Genomic DNA, 5,805 nt, shown 5'->3' with positions numbered 1-5,805 from the left:
GCTTAGCATTTAATTTATAGAAGTAAAAACATCATATCAAAGCTAATGAACCTTATCTGGGTTGCTAAGCCAACCATCTCGCAGCTTCTTGTACACTTCATTGATCTTTCCTTGTTTCTCACATAAGGCATTCCTTGCTCACATCAGAGGTTAAGAAAAGACTAACTGAGCAAGATGCTTGCTCACATCAGAATTTTGTTAATATTCTGCATATCAACACAAGGCAGCTTCTTATTAGATTAAAGGAATTCACATGTGATAAGAAATAAAAAAAGTATGTACACTTTATTGGATTCATGACCCTTAAGCCAAAAAAGTATGGGACTGTGTAGATCAATAGCTCTTAATTGAGGCAACCTAGCTGCAAGATCCAAAGTGGGGCCCCTGCCAACAGATTACCCAAAAAGGAATATCTTCTTGCTTGACATTATAACTTTCTTCTGGACACTTGTATGAAGCCTCAATATCTGAATATGTATTATGCTCACTTGGCTACAGTTCAAGCAATTATAAGTGAAGAATATGCTCCCCAAAACTGCAAACATGAGCTTAGTATATATGACATTTAAGCAATAATAAGTGAAGAGCCTTTTATGCTTGCTAGATTGGTGTTTTTAGTTTATATCATCTTGTTTAATATATAGACTAGCGTAAATAAGATCTGGTATATAAAAGATAAAGAAGACCTCATCAAAGATAATGATTTAGTTACATATTCACATATCACTGTGCATCTCATAGTCTCATTTTGATTTAAAAAACTCAGGTCAATAAGAAAGTTTCACACAAGTAGTTTGATAGGAACAAAGTTCAACTGTGTGGAAATATTTTTTACATACACAATTGGAAATAAACTTATGTAACTCTAAAGCATTTTTATAAGTAGGAAACATGCAACAAAACATCATGGATTGTCATGACATCATTGGATTTCAAACTAATTGCAAACATGATAGTGAGTGAGACTAAGATTAAGTGTGGTACTTAAAGAAGCAAGTTGAATATTTGGAAGGTTTTTGGCCACGACCTTCCTTATTTGTTTGGTGACCTTCTTATGAAGGACCTCAACTTTAGAATCAACTTTTGGAGGGTTCCCCTTTAACAAATGATAAACCAATGGTGGTGACGACAACACACCTATACCGATTGTGCTGCACCTTTTACTCCTTGCTCCCAAACCACGTTGGGATCAATCTTGTCCTCCACCACCGCTCCGATTATCTCCTCGTCTACTTTCCCTGAATTCTCAAACATGGCCACCGAACTCGAATCGTTGACAACGAGGCTGCTTCACAATGGCGAGAGTTTCGTAAGGGCGTTTAGGGGTAGATCTGAGATCTGAGAAGTGTCGGAGGCGTTGAGTGATCAAGAAGCTTTGAGAAGGTTCAAGATCTATGGTCAACGCGCGATGCAAAAAAGACAATGAGAATATGGAGTAAGAGAAAACGCACCATGACAGTTCTTACCGTCGATGGTGGTGTGAGAGAGCTTCAAGTGGCAGATAGCAGTGGAAGTGTAAGGGAGATTCGAGGGGATTCCCAGACAAAGAGAGAGAAAGATTGAACGCGATAGTTAGAGGACGAGGGTAAAAACTGAAAAATGAAAACCTTATACCCATTATCCACGATGGTTTTCAAAAATTGTTGAAATTTACTTTTAACTTCAATTTTGAAAATAACCGACATTGGAAATCCAATTCAACCTTGGTTTTCCAACAACCGATATTATGACTTTGCGTTTATTTTCATAAATGACACTGTTTATTTTGATAACGATTTTTGGTTAATCGATGTTGATGCAGCATTGTAAAAAGACTTTTTTTTTATAATAATCCAAGTATTTTTTGTTTTGAACGAATGGCTGCATATCCATTAGTTGATTCTTACGTTTGAACAACATTTGGTTTACAAATCAAATCAAACTCAATTAATTAATGCTGATTCAAGTGGACTAGAATGATTATGAGCATGTTTATGTTTGGTTTCTGTTTACCATCAAATTCAGTGCCAAATTTTGTCTTAAATCTGCATTTGACTCAAGTAGTGTGACTCATATTTTTTCGTTAAACTTTCAGTTCAACCAAACAAAGTTCATTTGTTTGGAACTCGTAAATAATATTGACAAAATGACAATGCCAAGACTGACATAATATTCATATTTTCCAAAAGTAGCTGGCCATGTTTGAAGACCCAGCAAATACAAAGAAAATAAATATATGACCAAATAATGTAATTTACTGATCAAATTAGGAACTTCATTTCAGCTTACACATTCCAAAGAAACAGGTAATAATATAACCCAGAATGGAAATAATTAACACCAAGGAGAATCAAATAAATTATAAACAGTATTACAGTAATGCTGATGTGAACCTGAGCAGGAGCGGATCGTTTGATACAGGCTACGAAGGTTTGGATGACGCCACTTCCGGTGAAGGAAGATAAGTCAGGGTAGACGCCACAAGGATTACCTTGATAAGTCTGATAATTGGTTCAACAAGGAACCCAGAGAGAAACTCTCACCAAATTTTATCAAATGCCAAAAGTCCCTTTATTGAAAACAAAAACAAATACTTATAGTGTATCTGAACAAAAAGATAAAAAATAGACATGGGCCTTCTAAACAGTTTAGGCTAAAATTACAATAAAAACAAAGTATAACTAAAAACTTATTTAACTTGGGCCTTCAAGTTAGTTTGGGCCTTCAGCAACAATTAGTAGTCTTGGTAGTGCCTCTGCCTCTGGGCCTTCATCTTTCTCCACTTGGGCCTTCAATCATCATCAATGGCAGCTATACAAATGACCAGCCTTGTCTCTATGACGTGTTGAGCTTGTTTAAGTCTGACTCTGGTCATCGGACCTTCAAGTGCTTCATGGTCCTTGGTTATGTCCTCATCAAATGCTATCCTTGCTTAAATTCTTATATTAATTTTTACAAGAAATATAAAATAAAATGCATGATGTGATTGAGAGATAAAGACAAAAAAAACAATATTATGAAAAAAATGTATCAGTCTGGTTCCAAAGGCTGAGTAGCTAATTACAGGTATCTCTATCTTCCAGACAAAACAGTGGTAGCGTACGAGTAGGTAGAAGAACACTCCACATTGCTTTGTGTTCTTTGATTCGAAACAAAGTCCAACCTTGGCATGGTATTACTATCTGTTGCACTTTCATCCACACTTAGAAAATCAACAACAACCATTCTGGTGTCTGGTGGTGTCTCCACCCTCACACGCCCTTCAAGCATATCAACAACTTGGGCCATGCTAGGCCTCAATCGTGGCTTCTCTTGAACAGACCACAAAGCAACATAAACCAGTGTCCTAACCTGCCTCTCATCAACACCCCCACATTCCGACAACCTATGATCAATAATTTCCATCAATTTTCCTTCCCTCACTTTCTCATTCACAATCTTAGGAAAATACTGCCATTTTCTTTTGGACTTGGCACTTTCATCTTCCACCGAGCACATGTTTTTCCTTCCTCCAACAATCTCCAAGAGAACCATCCCATAACTATATATATCAGTCTTATCTGAAATACCCTTCTCTAAGAGCCACTCAGGAGCCAAGTACCCTCTTGTTCCTCTAATAGCAGACACTTCCTTGTGGCTCTCATCCTTACCAATAAGCTTTGCCAGACCGAAATCCGAAACAAGCGCTCTGAAATTCTCATCTAAAAGTATATTCTCTGGCTTCACATCGAGGTGCAAGATCCTTGACCTGCAATCATGGTGAAGATAAGCAAGTCCCTTGGCAACATCAATAGCAACATCAATAGCAATCATGGCCTATGAGGTACCCTTTTGCGAAAAATCCACCAATCCAAAGACCCATTTGAGACATATTCATAAACAAGGTACCTAGGTGCTGTAGGAGCATTGCAATAGCCCAATAGCCTCACGAGGTTTACATGATGCACACTAGCTATGGCTGCAACCTCTGATCTAAACTGCTTCTCCCCTCTTTCCTCTGCATCGATTTGTTTCACGGCGACCGAAGTTCCATCATTGAGAATGCCTTTGAAGACTGAAGCTGATGCTCCTTTTCCAATCAGTGCCTGAAACCCATCAGTGGCTTCCTCAAGCTCCTTGTATCTGAATTTAATGGGAACCCCTGCAACTTTCCTTAAGAAACTGTACTCTATGCGAAGTTCTTGGCCTTGGGATTTCAACTGTGACTCCAATAGCCTCCTTCTGCGGTTGTAACTTATGCTCACAAGTACATAAGCAAAGACTGCAAGAATCACAGTATCACCAGCACCAAAAATCAGGAAGAATGCCTTTGAGAGCTTCAACGTGACACGAGCAACAACTATGAGAATAATCAGTGCAATCACCGATATAGCAGCTATTGTATTCACTCTCCTTTCATCCATCTAAACTTAAGTTTTTGTTGAGATGGAAGGGCAGCAAAACCGCCTGTATGTTATTCCACGTTTGTAATCTGAAAACCTAAGAGTTGAGTGGTTCAGCGGTTATGCTTGTGAGTGGAGAAAAAGAAGTGTAATTAACTTTCTTTTGAATGGTTAGCGAAGAAAAGGACCAAGAGTTGACCATTTCCATCTTCAAAACAGCCAAAACTCAAAATTTTGGGTAGGTTTTTACAATATTCAAATTGATTAGAAACAACCAAGATATTGAAACTCATTGTTGTCTCACTTGCTTTAAGGGCAAATAAGTCCCTGACAGTTGTTTTGTTTCTGTCCAAAGTACTCTGATGAATCGATACAATTTGGACTTCAGTTTGTTCAACTATTGAGTTCCTTTTCCTACCTTTTTCTGGAGAGAGGCAAGTACTTGCTATTGATACAAGTTACACTTGTAATTTGATCTCTAAGGAATATTTTTAGTTTATATAAAATGTGTTTTTCCGATTAATTCTTTTTAAAATTTTCTTGTATGTATGTGACTTTTTCTTTTAGTTTCTAAAATTAAACCCATTTCATTCATTTTATTATTTTAATTCCTGTTATAAAAGATCTAGAGTTTAATGTCAAAGTATAATTTTATACTATCAATATATAATTATTTTTCTCATTATAAAATTTTAATATGAATTTCTATTATATTAAAAGAAACATTTTAAACCCCATTATTTAGACTATAACTGTATAAGATGTGTTTCCTAATAAGTAATAAGTATTAGTCACATTATTACAGGATAAGAAATTCTTATATCAACAACTAAAATAAAATAATAATAATAATAATAATAATAATAATAAATCTCTTAGAAGATTAAAAAAAAATGCAATGAATAGAGATTTAAAAGATATTAAAGCTCATTATCGAGCATGTGAATCAACAGATAAATGATTGTTTCAATTTAATCAAATATCTCAAATTTAAACGATGTAGATGTAGTTATATGTTAAATTCTTATAGGGAAGATTTTGTGACTTATAATGATTTTATTCGACTAAAACAAAACTACTTGCTCATTTGGTCAATTAGTCCTCAATACTCTCTTTCTCTCCACAACTAAGTATAAAATATATTTCATATTCATCTCAAATTCTTCTTCTTTTATATTTATCCAGGTATTTTATTTTCTTAACTACTTATCCATTTCAATTTAAAAGTAACCTTATATTTTTTTATCAAAAAATAAATTTATTTTAAAAATCAAATCATCTATTAAAAATATAAATATAAAATTCACATGTTTAAAAATATTTATTTATTATGAGTTTTAATTATAATATGATTAATTAATTTAAAAATATTTATTTATTATAAATTATAATTATAATCATGGTTATCAAATTCAAGAGTCTATGTAAACTCGTGAAAGCTCCA

The 5,805-nt window shown here is 34.7% G+C and overlaps 1 pseudogene; it reads right to left on the bottom strand.

Moving 5' to 3' along the window:
- Nucleotides 1-2,539: 2,539 nt before the first annotated feature.
- Nucleotides 2,540-4,468, bottom strand: LOC100799558 (probable receptor-like protein kinase At5g20050; annotated as a pseudogene).
- Between the last annotated feature and the right edge of the window lie 1,337 nt (nucleotides 4,469-5,805).

Source organism: Glycine max, chromosome 4, assembly GCF_000004515.6.
Source record: "Glycine max cultivar Williams 82 chromosome 4, Glycine_max_v4.0, whole genome shotgun sequence".
Classification (NCBI taxonomy): Eukaryota; Viridiplantae; Streptophyta; class Magnoliopsida; order Fabales; family Fabaceae; genus Glycine; species Glycine max.
The sequence above is the reverse complement of the archived record's forward strand: the minus strand, read 5'-3'. Positions and strand labels throughout refer to the sequence as shown.